The sequence below is a fragment of the Xyrauchen texanus genome, chromosome 21, assembly GCF_025860055.1.
Source record: "Xyrauchen texanus isolate HMW12.3.18 chromosome 21, RBS_HiC_50CHRs, whole genome shotgun sequence".
Lineage (NCBI taxonomy): Eukaryota > Metazoa > Chordata > Actinopteri > Cypriniformes > Catostomidae > Xyrauchen > Xyrauchen texanus.
In genome coordinates this window covers 13,020,491-13,034,517 of record NC_068296.1, presented here as the reverse complement: position 1 = coordinate 13,034,517, position 14,027 = coordinate 13,020,491, and the positions used below count along the sequence as shown (strand labels likewise).

Sequence of the window (14,027 nt, the reverse complement as noted above, 5' to 3'; positions counted from 1 at the left end):
AGTGTAGTACAGTTTGGGGGGATGTACGTCAGGCCGGGGGCTCCCCAGCCTGAGAGAACAAGGGAGGAATGTGGCAGGGCGGAGGGCGGGGCCGGGTCATGATTATACACACCCGGTCCCTTATCAGGCTAATTAAGCCTCAACTTAGTATAAATATTAGAAATAAGTTAGCTTGTTGTTGTTTGATTCTTTAAAAAAGTTTAAAGTGTTTGAGCATCCCGACTAGCCAGACATAGAAACATTAACGAATGGTGGTAGTTTGGGGTATGACTATCTTGGTATGACCAATGGGAGACGGTGGAGTGTTTGAAACTTGTTTAAAAACTTTGTCATTATTTTTTGCAATTCACTTTTGTGCTGTTAGTGACACAGAAATTACACACTTCACCTTTAATATAAGCCGACTGAATTGAGTCTGACTGTTTACTGCTAATATAGCAAACTAATGAAAGACGTGTGCTCACAATATTGCATGTATTGTAAACAGTGAGAACATATAACCACAAAGGTGTTGTCTAATGGGACAATTCATAAAAATTTTAGCATAGGTAAACTGATTATTGGCACTTTTCAGAGATAATGTCCCTGTATTTGCATGCATGAATTGTGCTCAATCCTGTCGGTTTTTCTCTGCTGTCAAGCCTACTGGAAGTGCATGAAAGAATCTATGACTAAGTGAATCATATACTCTTTGATGCATCTTAGAAGTGTATCTACTTCAAATAAACAAGTATAAAAACCAGTAATTTTTCCCCATCATTCCACAGGGGATCTGTGTTGCTTTCTAATAGCTGAATAAGCTGCAGTAAAATCTGATTGTGCCTTTTATCCAGCACAGATCCTCAGGCTTGTTAGGGCAGTGAAGTGAAGGCCTCAGTGCCTATTACACTGAACTAACACTAAACTTGCCAAAATGATTGACCAGATCTTCAAGAAAGAGCGCTTAGTACACTTGAGTTCTATTTAAACCATGTTTTGTTAAAGGGACCATATCCTAACATTTTTATCATTTTATCCCCCCCCCGAGGTCCGCCATAATGTTAGACAAGGCTTTTGCATAAAAAAATTGTAATCATTTAGTTTCTCATGAACATTTTCAACCCTCTCACAGACCCTTAGAAAAGGCAATGTTTTGCTGCTGTACCATCCTCCATGTAAAATGAGACTCGATCATGCAGCGGGTCTGCTGTATGGTGCTATATTGCTTTATCTGTGCTATCTCTTTGTAACAGGTTCACAAGAAGTAGTAGGTTTAAGGTTAGGGCTACTAATTATAATTAACATAATCGAAGAACAGTAGAAGTCAATGGGTTTCTCCAGATTAAAAACCATTGGTATTTAATAGCTAACTCTCTTAATATGGTAATGATAGATGCAGACAGAACATTGTTAGTTGGCATCCAGGAATACTTTGTGAGATGTGATGATAATTTTAGTGCTATCAAACCAGTTTTAATATAAAATAAATCTGATTAGAATTCTAAGCTGGAGTTTTCTTTTCTGATCTGTACAGCCATGCGAGACACAACACACGCTGACCTTTAAAAGTCCTGTGAGACCCCAGTCAGCCAAATCTGACATAAACACAGCTAAGTGCTAATGGCTATTGCAGTCAGCAGAGCTTTGTCCTGTAAAATTCATTAGAGAGCACAGCTACAGGAGCAGGGGATGGGCGGCACTTATTTGCATGCTTTGCAAGATGCTCAGGTTTTTGAGAACACAGATATTTGATTCTCTCCTGTCTACCCCCTTCTGTTTTTCACTCTTCTCTTCTCTCCTCCTCTCTGCCTCTCTATCCCTCTTTCCCCCCTTGTTCTCATCTGAATCACCCTGCCTTTTGGGCTTACCAAAGGAGACTCTTCAAACACAGCTTTGTACTGGAGTAGAGAAACAAGATTAATGCACTTCCACTGCTCGACTTGCTTGAAGGGAGAGAGACCCGGTATAATTAACACCACAGGGCCTGGAAGGAGAGTTGGGGAGGAAATCATACAAAATCATAGAAAACAGAGGGAATGATTTCTTGGGTAATATTTTTTGGTCCCATCTTTTCTTCGAGTGATGTATGTTTTGATTAGCACAGTCAGATGTGAGCTGTCCTAGCCTGGGAGCTATCTTGGTTTAGGGGGCATTCATGCTACTAATTATTAGTGAGAGTTGGGCTGTCTCCAAATGAATGTACTGTTATTTCTGAATTTGATGAATAACTTATTTTTCAATTGTTTATGATGCTGTTCTGTTCAGAGGTTTTTAAACTTGAGTCCTGGGACCCTAAGGGGGCTGCAAGAGGGTCCTAGGGTGTCTGTGAACATTTTTAGAAGATTTACATAATATATTTCTTAGGGCTGTCAAATTTGAAACGGCATTGAGTAGACATGTTAAACGCATTTAACACATTTACCAAATATAATATTACTGTTTCATTATGCTCAGAAATCATGAGGTTAAGTAAAGAATAATTGAAGACAGACCGCTGAATTATTCAAAAATAACGCACACCCGAGGTGGTAATGCGGCCACAATGCACAGCGGAGGGTATCATCATATTTGGGAGTCCTTGGCATCAAACAAGTTTGAAAACCCCTGCATCAACAATCATGAAAACAATATTATTTGATGTTGTTAAACAAGAGCCATTTAACCATGATCAACAACTTGCTTGTTACCTATCACTTATTTTACACTTGAAAAGAGCCATGTGGCTCACTGTTCTCCACCATTTTTTATTTAATCTGAGGGCTCTTCAGCTCATGTGGCCTTATGGGATAGTAAAGTGTCCACGTCACTTTGTACACTGAAGAATCTCAGCAGATGCAGTCCATCATCTGGTATTGTTCACCTATTGCATTTTTAATACTGAGGATTCAGACATTCTACTCATTTGATGCATATTTCATGTATAATGTGTAGCAGGGATGTATGCATATTTGTACCAAGAGATAGTGATATCTTTGCAGCAATATGAGCCACAACATGCATTGTCAAAGCAATGTGGGCATGTCCTGCTAAGCAACCAAATGTAGAAAATTTTAACTTTACGCAAATGAGCAATGATGAGATGTAGTGACTGTCAATAGGTGTGAAGACATTGGATCACATGTGATTTGTCTCCTGTGAGATACTTTTTGGAATTTTGGCAAGATGGAAGACATTAATGTTACTGTAAGCAATTTCACTGAGCTATATGATTTGTCTCTGCCTACATGCAGGGATTTCATAAAAAATTTTGGAGTGAAAAACGGCATTAGAAATTGTTGCATTTGAAGTGAGTGTAATTCCTACATTGGTAATCGTTCATCTTCTTCTTGGTATGATGCATTATGCAATGCAGTAATTTATATACTTTGCTTTATCCTCCAGAATGCTACTTTTTAGCGAAAAGAAAACTGATTCCTCAGATTTACATCTTATTTTCACCAGCAATACCTTCCTTTGGCTTATTTCAAAGCCCTTGTCTAATTTTGCTGCTCTAGAGGGAAAGCGTGTTGGAAAGTGATGCTTCAGCAAGTTAATTGTGCAGAGGTGTTGGAGTACATTTACAGACCCGTCAACATACACCGTGACATATTATACCACGACTGGCTAATCTTCAAAATATGGAATGTGTGTGTAGCTCCCTGATCATTCCCCCCAACCATTCCCATCACTGTTTGTATTTTATTATCATCACTGCTATCATTTATATTGGAGTCAGTAGAACAGAGGGAGCTTGTTCACTATACTGTATATATATATATAAGTTTACCGGGAACAGGAATTAAATATGGCATTCCCATTTCAATGTAAATGAAGGAGAGAATGAATGCTGCTTTAGATTTGCAGAGCTACATTACAATGAGAGCATCACACCAGTGTTTCTCCGCACTTAACACTCTCCTATAGGCTCTGCACTTGGCACAAATGAAACTGTCTATCAGCATGAATCCCTCTCCACAAAAATAGCAACATGGAGGTGTCTACCCTTCTTCAAAATTTTTTTACTTTTAGTGCAAAAAAAAATGAGTAAGTGGTTTAGTTTGTTTAAAGGAATATTTTAACCCTGAATTCATATTCATTTTGTCATATGAAGTAATTATTTAATAAAAATCATGTTGTTTTAAAACTATATGGAAGCTCAGCGTAGTTCTAGTGGGAAGACTAGCAGCTGTACATCACATCATTAGCTGGGTAATTCCTAGCCAATCGCATGTAAGCCATTGCTTTATAAGTCTGCTCACAATCTATCACATTGCTGTTTCAGTGTGCTAACTCGGCAACCTCCACCACCCCACCACCACCAGTTGAGCCCTGTCCCGCACGGGGGTAGGCTCCTTGCCCCTGCCTCCTATCTCCGGCAGTACATGACGGTTCCGGATACAACTCCCTCTGACCGCCGGACGGGGCCTACGCCAAAGAGAGAGACATTACTTTCTGTTTTACATTTATCAAATAAATGGCATCTTAAACTTCACTTAAGCCTGCGTGTCTTCCCGACTGAAATTACTTTCTCTCTTCTGTTGATGTAACATCTGAGGTTGTTACCCATCCTACCAACTACCAGAGAGAGCCCTCTCACGAATACTGATCTTCACCCATTTCTTCACTGCTCATTTCCTGTTAACCACATGTATATCTAGCCATGCAGTTCCATTGTTTTGTGTGAAGTATTGCCAGTTTACCCTGCCTTACCGTGCGGTTTTCCATTGCTATTGTTTATTGATTCATATTATGACTGTTGCCTGTTTTTCTGAATTTACTGCTTTTCAATTACCCTTTGTTTTGTTTGCCTGGTTGGACTGTCTATTTGGTTTATACAGAGAGACAGTCCTGGTTGGACTGTCTCTCTGCCTGCTGTTTTGGATTGTTTGCTTGTGTCTCTTTTAATAAACTTCCTACACATGGATCCTAACACCATCTCCATGGCCAGTTCATTACAGTTGAACACAAAAGCTTAATTTTTGAAGAACATTCTGGCCACGTTGTTTCTTTCATGTTGCTAATGAATGTTAAGGGGGACTCCAAAATGACAAAAAAAAAGCACAATAAGTATCATAGTTGTGGTCAGACCAAAATGTAAGTCATTTTTCACATATAATCTTTCCCTAAGGTGAGATGTAACCACTAAGAGTTGAAATCGAGAAGCGGCTCAGTCCGATTCATGAACAAATTATTCCGATGGGTTTTATGAACCGGATCAATTCATTTCTTTGAAAGGATACATGTAAACATTACTATACACTACTATTATAGTAATGATAATCAGTTATTGCATTTGTAATCAATGCATTGCATTTTCATTCATAAATCATGCATCTTTGCATTGATTGATTGATTTATTTAACAATGCCTGAACTTCCAAACTGTGCCAAAAATCAGAACATAGTCATCAGTTTCTGAAAATCGCAAAATATGTATATTGTACTGTTTTAAATTAGTGGTACTATTGTGCTTTGTTGTACCTGTATACCACACAAGCCTAACCTGAATATGCCTTCCTAATTTTTCTGATCTATTTGTTTTATTCTTTTTCTTTTTTGTGTTGTCATAATTTCAGAGTGCTAAATCAAGTTTGCTTCTATTTAGACATATCATGTTTGCAATCTGTCTCATTCATTTCCGAATGGAGTTTGGTGCAGAGACGTGTGGGTTCTGGGAAATTGCACAGGTGTGAAAATATTGTGTTGTGTTCATTTGTATGATAGATTACAGGAGGGTTCTGCAGGCCTTGGAGACACAAAAAGGAAGCAGGACTGAGTTTTTCAGAGAGAGTTATTCTCCGCTTTTATTGATGTGGATGCGTTTGTATGGACCCTCTTGTGAAAAGGCATCTAGATTTTGTATGACCTTGCAGCAATCAATCTTACTTAAATTTCATACATTCAGAAACTATCTTTGTCACATTCGTGCATTTGCAGCCAGAGCTGGTGAGAGAGGTTTACTGTATTTGTCAAACACAATTGTCATGCAATGTTAATATGTCAGTTTTGTTTTTTACTAAATAAAGAAATGCAAAAGAAGTTGCATCATGTTGCTTTGAACATTGAGGATATTTTTTTCTTATTTTCCATATTTGCTTATTTCATATACATAAAATACATAGAGGTGGATGAATTCTAATCAATACTAAATCAACAATTGATTACAATGTTGAAAACCACTTGTTTATTAAAGCTAAAGTGTGTAATTTCTGCACCACCAAATGGAATTGCAAAAATAACGGTTTAACTACGAAGTGTTTCCCAAACACTTTCCTGTCTGCTTGATTAAACAGAGTCCTGTCCCACATTCATGCCATTGGTTAAGCAAATGTTGCTATGTTGGGCTGGTCGGTTGCCTGGATTTCTATATAAAATAGTCATACATTGTACTCCAGGTTTGCTGACTCTTGACTTCAAGTTTTTTCCTGCAACTGTATCTACAATATAAATGAACAAAAGAATGTCTTCTAAACATTATATTAAAAATAAGTGCATTATATCTTTAAAAAAGCATTTCTTTCTTTTGCTTATGACATCTTTGTCTTCTAACCACCATTGGGCTGAACACTTGATTCATGTGCATTGATTTGAAGGATTGACTGCCCCTGTGCTATGATCTGCTGTCTGTGTGTGGCTCCAAGAGTCTGTGTTTAGATCAGAGTAATGTATTGGCAGACAGACAGAAATCTCTGTATACTTGAGCAAACTGTATAGAAATGACAGAGACTTCACGTCATCTTCACCTACATCCTCTGATCATGCACCCTCATGGTGCAAGTAAACAGAGGGCACAGAACAGACAAAGTCTGAAATCTCTCAAGGTGCTACAGTTGACTTAAACTCAGATGACGGGACAGAAATACAGTTACTGCCTCATGCATGAGGTTTTCTCAGTATTTTTTCCTTGTTTGCCATCAGATCAAGTTGATTTAAAATCAAAATGAGCAGAATTGGTATGACAGTTAAAGAGGAGAGTTGCAAAGAGCTAAATTACTTCCAAAATGGATCCTATGTTATATATAAATTATAAAAAAAAAAAGATTTTTTATTTTTTTATTTGTGCTCAGTAGACAACAGTAGGTAATCGATTCAGTACGATTTTGATTGAACATTCTGTTTCCAAAATGGTTGACGATGCATCAAGAATGGGCAAAGTTGGCAAAATTTTGTGTAAGGATTAAGCATAAAAATATGATAAAATCTGTTTCATCTGTCATGTATTTGTATTCTGACATCACCAAAACAGATATTATTGGCATTGTTGGGAATTAAACATAGAATATTGCTATATTGATTGCTGTGAACTGAACACAGAGAAAATATGTTTAAAGATGACATTTTGAACATCTTTGAGGCATCTAAATATATAGTATAATTAAAAAGAGATGGCAGCTTCCTGAAGTCAAATCGCTAGTGTGTGTGAAACCATATACTGACTGTTTAGTATTATAAAAATATCTTCATATCCTTTAAGTCATGCATTTAGGTGACAATGTATTCACTGAATTTGTCATTAAATGCTGTCACATGCTGTCACTTTTTTCAGTTAAGTTAAGTTTCAACAATAAAACATAGCACATACTTTTGCTCATGGAATCGTCTTAGTATGGAAAATCTTTTCTTTCTGTTTGCTAATCTCAACACAGACTGCCAGGTACATGGCTGATTGACTCTAATTATGTATCTAAACTAACCAACTTTGTTCTCTAGCCAGCAATATTGGTTTTTCTCAAATCTTAAACTTGCAGGGCTTGTGTGTGACATAATTAGGTTCTGTCCAAGTTAATTCTGTGGCAGGTTTAATGATGCATTTAAAGCTATTTCTCTAGCAGCATTAGCAGCAGGGGAAGCGTTCCGCTGGGAATGAAGTGTGGAGCTGAGTGCATTAAATGTTTGGACTTACCTGCTGTAATGGTTTAGGCATTTGTGACTGGATAAGATTGGAACATTGCTGCCTAATTAGAACTATCTAAACTGTGAGCATGCAACCATCTTTTAAAGACAACCGAGTCATTGTGCAATATGGACTTCTATATATAATGACCAACCACACTTGATGTTCCACAACAGCAGGTTTCACAATAGCATGTTTGTTTTCTTGTGCCAAATTTGTCTTTGAAGAGAACTTTTAAGAACACAAATTTAAAATAGTTTGAGATTCAATTGATCGATTCTATAAAACATATTGCACAATAAAAAGATTCGGTATGCTTAGGATCTAACGCAACTCTATGGCTAGACATAAAATGATTATCTTGCAATAGTGGGCTGCTAGTCATTACAAAACAGGTTTATAGATGTCATCTGTGTTTAAAAATGATAGATTGGTTCTGTAAATGCCTCTTTTTGTCCTGTAATTGTTTGTTCATTAATTCAGTTCTAACTCAAGAGACTTTTTTTTTGTTTTAGTTTTTTTGCTTGTGGTTGACTCGAAACATACAATTTCAATGTTTTTACAGCATAAAAAATGCTAAACATTTTATGTACAGTATATACAAAGCTTTAGGAATCCTCTGACCACTGGTCAGAAATGTTAGTGCTGCATAGTTCTAGCAGGAGGAGTTGCAGCTGTACATCATCGCACCATTAGCTAGGTAACTCCTAGCCAATCATGTGTCAGCCATCGCTTTTTAAGTCTGCGTGCAATCTATCACATTGCTATTTTAGTGTTCCAATGGCAACCTCCACCACCCCACTGTCACAAGTTGAGTCCCATACTGCGTGGAGGTAGGCTCCTCGCACCTGCCTCCTATCTCCAGCAGTATCTGGCGGTTCCGGGTACAATTCCTTTGAACCGCCAGATGGGGCTTATGCCAAAGAGAGCCATTACATTACTGTTTCATATTCATCAAATAAATGTCATCTTAAACTATAGAACTATGGCGTAGAGGCTAAAGCACAGGTCTGTTAATCAGCAAGGTTAATCAGCAAGGTCACTGGTTTGAACCCCACGGCCACCACCATTGTGTCCTTGAGCAAGGCACTTAACTCCAGGTTGCTCCAATGGGATTGTCCCTGTAATAATTGCACTGTAAGTCGCTTTGGATTTAAATGCATAAATGTAAATATAAAATTACTGGAACATTTGTGAGGGTAGTGCAACAGGTGACCTAGTTCAATCAGACATAATCCTTTAATAGGACTTTAAAAATCCAGATGGGACTAAAAGTAATTTATTAGTCATTTGCACTTTTTGTTTGGCTGAATATAATTATCATTAAAGCACAAAACTAAAATATGTGAAAGTATGTACAGTACAGTACGTATGAAAATCTGTCATTGTTATAGTTTCACATTAACGTGTGTTTCACACATTTACAGATGTATGTTTGTGCATCAAATTTGGGAAAGCGTTAACTGTGTTAAATGAATGCAATGGTTTTAAAAACAAATGAATGAATAACATTTATTATAAATACAATAAAATTCACTTATGAATTCATTTCTCTATGTTCTTAAAACTTTTGTTAGTATTTTTGCTTCTGTAAGTTGTTCATAGGCAAATTTTTTTTTACAAATGCATCAAAATACTAATTTGATCAGGTTGGTTGCTTCCATATGCAGCTGATTCCCCTCTTCTAAACTCTTTTTATTTTTTTTTATTTATTTTTTTTGTTGCAGGGTAGAGGCCAACAGTCTGTGAGTGTCTTGAGGAACAGTTCCGTCCGATCCAGCCTTGTCTGATACATTTCCAAGGCATTTGTCAAAAGGGCCTCAAATGTACCTGTGTTTTTTTTTACCCAAGGATAGTTACACATTTGACATTTCACTCAATTTATTTCCTGTGTGTACAATGGAAGTCATACTGTATATGAGGTGAAACAAAGCAATAACTTTTGAAACATTCTTGCTGGTTGTACATCTCCTAGATTGATCCTGAAAACCTACACATCTGTTGAGATGACACTCTTTTATCATTCTCAGAATTGGACTAAAATGCCACAATACACTAGTATGAAAAACCAGACGTGAACCTCCAGTAACTTCTTAATTTCCTGTTTTATATTCCAAACACTTCACTGCAGCTTTTCTAAATAATATCAAGAGCGATAAACTCAGCCATTTCTCCAGCCTGTCCTCATTGCCTGTCTCTCCCACCTTCTCTCGAAGCGGCAAGTGTCTGAAATGTATGGCGTGAGCCTGTAATTGTATGCAGAACGTGTTAAAGGGAAAATCTGTTTGAAGCCCATTGGGTCTGACAAGCTCACAGCTCCACAACTGACACCAGCTCCCTTCTACTCTGCATTAGGAGAGAAGGCCCATACAACATCTCTGACCTAATGGAAAGTGAGTAGTTTAAGAAAGCAGCCGGAAAACAGCCTACCGTCAGCATCTCAGATGAGGAAGGCACTACTTTTCTCTCCTTTCCCCTCTCACTTTTTCTCACTTGCTCCTTACAATCGCCCCATCCCAGCCTAATTAACGCCTGCCCAAGAAGTAACTTGTAGCTGTCAGCTTCTGCCTGGCCCTGCAAAAATCCAATAACTTTGAGGAGCAATTTAGATGGAACTCCAGCTAAGCTCCAGCAAACTACAAATGGTGCATGAGACACGCCCTGCTTCTTGCCTGACCTGACAGCATTGTGCTGAGATTGGTAGTATTAATGCATGTCAACTCACAGACTGTGAGGTGGAATGTATTACGGACTGGGATGATGTATCTTTAAACTCTGTCTTTTTTTTAATAATCTCATCAGGTACCTGAAATATTGGATGTATTGGAATAGGATATCTGCCAAGTCTTATTGCAAATATGTTGTGCCTGTCATTTATTATGTATGTAAATTAAAATTGTTCATAAAATTGGTTTTGTGTTAGACTTTGTATTGGAAATTTAAATGATTCTGACTTGGAACGTATCAATGTACAGTGGCCTTAGAAAGTAAGCACACGTTTCAAGCAAAACATTTCACCAGTTTTTTGGGGTTCAAATGATAAAACGGATTGTGTCAAATTATGTTTAAAATAAAGACAAATTTGGACACTTGGTGTTTGACAAACATGGAAAAAAGTGGAACTGAGGGGAACTGATTCCATACATCCGTAAACGAATGACCTTGGGACCAGCTTAAAGTAATTACAAAAATGGCTCAGAAAAGTGCAGTTAGTAAACCTCTAGAATCAGGTGTTAGCATATGCCATTTGGTTTGATATTTTGATATCTTTGCAATGAATTTCATGCATGTTTAAGTGTGGCTTAAGTGTACAAATACTTTTGGGGCCACTGTATATTTATCTTTGGCACACATATATGTGTCTTTGTGTGCCCCGTCTGTCCCTGTTGCCCATTTTGTGTCTGCTAGAAATCAAATTACAGATTAGTGTAAAACCCCTGGAGAAGAGTTTATTTGACACAACCTTCCAGGTTTCCTTCTTAATTTCTTTACCTCTAAGACAGGGCAAATGTCATAGGATTAAATAGAAAGCAATGCCATTCAAGAAATAGTTGTGATAACCATAAAGTTCTTTCTCTGTATGTTAAGCCTGGCTAATAAGGACATCAGCAGAAACTAGTAACATACAATATCTATGCTTCAAGGGCAAATAAATGACATTTTCTGTAATATTCCACTATATTTAACAGCTGGCAAACTGTGTATCCATTTGGCCATGAGTTTTAAAGTCATCAAAGCTGATATTAATAATAGGCTGTCTATGTTTATTTGTGAAAGCTAATGTCCAGAGATGCTTTAGCCTTGAATGTTATTTGCATTTGCATATTGAAGAATCCATTTGGAGACTAGGGGATTCTGGGTGTCAAAGCTGAAGGACTTTCCAAATTTGGAGGCTATCAAACTTTTGAGAGCAGCATTTAAAAAAAGACTAATTAAATGAAGATGCAGTCTCTTTAGCTTATGATCAGAATCAGTCATCATTTTAATGTACAAAATATTATTTTAATATTCTGATGTGTGTAGTAGTAAAATAATCCAAAATAATAAGCCTTAGGCCTCATCCACACAAACAAGAACCCAATTTCCATTTATTAACCTCATCGTTTTTCAAAATATGTGGTACTACAGAGTGTTTTTTGTAGTCTAGTTTTTTGTAGTTCGGTTGAGGAAAATGCAGTCCCAGTGTGGATGAGAGGCATGAATACAGCTAAATCAATTCATTATTAACCTAAAACTTTTGACCTTAGCAAGCTATTTGAGACTGTGACCCCTTTTACACCTTGAATTTAAATAACATTTAAATATGTTGTAAATATATGTAATGAAATATCAGGTCCCAGATGTGCTCAATGGGACTGAGATCTGGGCTCTTCGCTGGCCATTGCAGAACACTGACATTCCTGTCTTGCAGGAAATCATGCACAGAACGAGCAGTATGGCTGGTGGCATTGTCATGCTGGAGGGTCATGTCAGGATGAGCCTGCAGGAAGGGTAACACATGAGGGAGGAGGATGTCTTCCCTTGAACACACAGTGTTGAGTAAGTCCAATGATGCTGTGACACACCCCCCTAGACCATGACAGACCCTCCACCTCCAAGTTGATCCCGCTCCAGAGTACAGGCCTTGGTGTAACGCTCATTCCTTCACCAATAAACGTGAATCCGACCATCACGCCTTGTGAGACAAAACCGCGAATCATCATTGAAGGGCAATTTTTGCCAGTCTTGTCTGGTCCAGTGAAGGTGGGTTTGTGCCCATAGGTGACGTTGTTGCCGGTGATGTCTGGTAAGGACCTGCCTTACAACAGGCCTACAAGCCCTCAGTCCAGCCTCTCTCAGCCTATTGCAGACAGTCTGAACACTGATGGAGGGATTGTGCATTCCCAGTGTAACTCAGGCAGTTTGTTGTTGCCATCATGTACCTGTCCCAGAGGTGTGATATTCTGATGTACTGATCCTGTGCAGGTGTTGTTACACATGGTCTGCCACTGCGAGGACTATCAGCTGTCATCCCTGTCTCCCTGTAGAGCATGTCTTAGGTGTCTCACAGTATGGACATTGCAATTTATTGCCCTGGCCACATCTGCAGTCCTCATACATCCATGCAGCATGCATAAGGCATGTTCCTGCAGATGAGCAGGGACCCTGGGCATCTTTCTTTTGGTGTTTTTCAGAGTCAGTAGAAAGGTCTCTTTAGTGTTCTAAGTTTTTATAAATATGACCTTAATTGTCCACTGTCTGTAAGTTGTTAGTGTCTTAATTCCACAGATGCATGTTCATTAATTGTTTATTGTTCATTGAACAAGCATGGAAAAAATTATTTAAACCCTTTACAATAAAGATCTATAAAGTTATTTGGATATTTAAAAAAATTATCTTTAAAATACAGTGTCCTGAAAAAGGGACGTTTCTTTTTTTGCTGAGTTTATATATTTTGTTATCACTGTTCAATACGGTAAGTTTTTTACGCATACAAGGAATTTGTTTTGGTGTTGTAAGTGCATGTCACACAATCTCTAAATTTATGACACAAGAATTTAAATATAAGCAATATAAATATAAATATGTCCACGCAGTATCAATTAAAAGTAAATATAAAATAAAAGAGAGCAGAGTAGTACAGTGGAATGTAGAGCCAGAGGTGGAGTGTGGAGAGTGTCAGGTTGGGTACCGGGCCTTGTTGATAAGGCAAGTGGCGGATGGGAATAAACTGTTCTTGTGCGTGAGGTTTTTGTCCTGATGGACCTCAGCCTTCTGCCAGAGGGGAGTGATTCAAAGAGATTGTGGCCAGGGTGGGAGAGATCAGCCACAATTTTTCCAGCACGCTTCAGGGTCCTGGAGGCATACAGGTCCTGGAGCGGCAGCAGATTGCAGCCAATCACCTTCTCTGCAGATCAGATGACACACTGCAGTCTGCCCTTGTCCTTGGCAGTAGTAGTAACGTACCAGATAGTGATGGAGGATGTGAGGATGGACTCGATGATGGCTGTGTAGAAGTGCACCATCATTGACTTTGGCAGGTTGAATTTCTTCAGCTGCCGCAGGAAGTACATCCTCTGTACATTTCTTGATGAGGGCGCTGATGTTCAGCTCCCACTTGTGGTCCTGGGAGATGATAGTTCCCAGGAATGGGAAAGACTCCACAGTGTCAATTGTGAAGTCGCAGAGGGTGATGG

General features: G+C 38.3%; 1 protein-coding gene across 8 annotated transcripts in view; it reads left to right on the top strand.

The window, feature by feature from the left end:
• Nucleotides 1-10,747, top strand: part of LOC127661675 (CD276 antigen-like) — a 144,860-nt gene extending 134,113 nt beyond the window's left edge. For 5 of the 8 annotated variants that reach the window (XR_007972776.1, XR_007972775.1, XR_007972772.1 and 2 more), the window contains one exon: nucleotides 4,241-5,990. The gene's annotated coding sequence lies outside the window, so the exon portion shown is untranslated. Of the gene's footprint in view, nucleotides 1-4,240; nucleotides 5,991-9,578 lie in introns of those variants that run through there. The other 3 variants (XR_007972777.1, XR_007972773.1, XM_052152501.1) reach the window with 1 other exon arrangement.
• Nucleotides 10,748-14,027: the final 3,280 nt, after the last annotated feature.